The following is a 1,872-nucleotide window of genomic DNA, read 5'->3' as shown; positions in this document are numbered from 1 at the left end:
CTGGATGTCTGGAGCCCATTCCCTATGGAGACATACCTTGTTCGGCCTAGACACAAGGGTGACGGTCTTGTTCCTGCCTCAACTTGGTGATTGGACAGACTTCTTGGACTACCCATGGGAGGCCTAACCCAGTTTGAGGAGAAGATGCCAGGAGGGGTATGTAGAATAAGGGGAATGCAGGAGGAGGGGTGCTAGAGGGAACTTGCATTGGTATGTACAAAACAATGAACAGATTTAAAAATCAACAACAACAACAACTTCTTGGAACAATGCATTTTATTTCTAACAGAATAAACATAACTCAATAATTTTGGGGGGGATGTTAGTAGAATTGATGAAGGTTATTTTCATTTCTCCTTGTGCCGGGCCGTCTGAATAGTCTCAAGCTGCAGAGAACAGAGACAGTAGGTGACCCAAGTGCTAACACAGCTGGGATCATCTCCTCATCAGCCCAACAACTGCATCTACTCAGCAGTAATAAGCTTCCCAGAAGACTGGCATGCTGGGTCCTGTCAACCACCTAGCATCCAGAGAGGATGACCCCAGTGTTATCAGCAACATCACCCTGTCTCACTCTCCTGGTTTTGCTCACCAGGATGCTCCTGCAGAGATGGTCAGGACTTCCAATGGCTACCTGGTCCTTCAATTAACTTTGTGTTTCTTTATCACTATACTTGCTTTGGTGTGTGTGTGTGTGTGTGTGTGTGTGTGTGTGTGTGTGTGTGTAGACACACTCACACGTAATATGTTTACACTTGTGTGCTTGTGCATCTGTGTCCTTGTACACATTCTCGTGTATTCTCAAACTTTGATCAAAGTAGCACATGTATTCTCTCAAATGTCAACTCGCAGATGCTGTTACAGCTTGTGTTTTCAACACAGGCTTTCTCCAGGTCAGCAAGGTGGATGCACCTGTAGCCAATAGTGGTGGTGGTGGTGCATGCCTTTGACTGAAACAATTGGGGGTCATGCCAGTCTGGATATAGAGACAGGACCAAAGAGCGAAAGCCTGTCTAAAAATAAATGAATAAATAACAAAACAATAAGGATATGCACCTTTGTCTCTATGTCCAAGTGCTTGGTAGCAAGCCTCAGCAGGCCTGCTGCTTCTTTCCCATGATTGCTGGGGAATGTACTCATATCTAAAAGGGAACGAATCACTCAGTGGGCAGACAGACACGTTGCCAGTCCTCTTTGATTCTGAATCTCGCCCTGGTGTGAATTTCATTCTTGACCAGCCACCCAGTCATCCTCATTGTGGAGACCAGGTCCAGGAGAAGCAGCTCTCTATGTATGACATTTTTTCAGGGACATTGCCTGGGTAGCCTGGTTTGAAAGCTGTTCGTTTCTTTATTATGATAACTGGGAAAGGGAGAAAGAAATAAGGAAGAACAAAAGTATGTCAGATGGGTTTAGCAGGGCAAGCCTCCCTCCACCCCAATCACAAACTCACCTAACCAACCCAGTTGTGGCCTGAGTTGAAGCAGGGACTGCAGTAAATCAGATGCACTAATGACACGGAGCTGGTAGAGAAGGACCACAAGGGGGCAGCACAACATCAGAGAGTCTCACAGCTTCAAGAGCTGGCTGCATTCTTACTTATTGACACAGGCTGGGTTCCCCATAGCCTCCAAACCTCCCTTCACACACCTCCCACATGATCAATACTTACCGAACAGCTCCTCAGTGCAGTGCACAAGGGATGAATCAATGCTCAGGCAATTCCTGATGTGAGTCACACAAAATATTCACTGCGCATCTGGATGCTCCGTTTTCATTGCTCCATTTGAACGGTATTCAGATTCACAAGGAATATGCGGTTGTGATGGGATGCCATGTCATTGTTTTCTTAGATATGGGCATTAAGGTTTG

The 1,872-nt window shown here is 46.0% G+C and overlaps 1 long non-coding RNA gene across 1 annotated transcript; it reads right to left on the bottom strand.

The window, feature by feature from the left end:
- Positions 1–258: 258 nt before the first annotated feature.
- On the bottom strand, positions 259–1,195 carry LOC118239286. The gene is made up of 2 exons (XR_004771154.1): positions 1,057–1,195; positions 259–386 (listed from the first exon to the last, which is right to left on the bottom strand). It is a non-coding gene; the product is annotated as an uncharacterized LOC118239286 (long non-coding RNA).
- Positions 1,196–1,872: the final 677 nt, after the last annotated feature.

Source organism: Cricetulus griseus, chromosome 8 (genome assembly GCF_003668045.3).
Source record: "Cricetulus griseus strain 17A/GY chromosome 8, alternate assembly CriGri-PICRH-1.0, whole genome shotgun sequence".
In the NCBI taxonomy this organism is placed as follows: Eukaryota; Metazoa; Chordata; class Mammalia; order Rodentia; family Cricetidae; genus Cricetulus; species Cricetulus griseus.
This window is presented reverse-complemented; position numbering and strand designations above follow the sequence as displayed.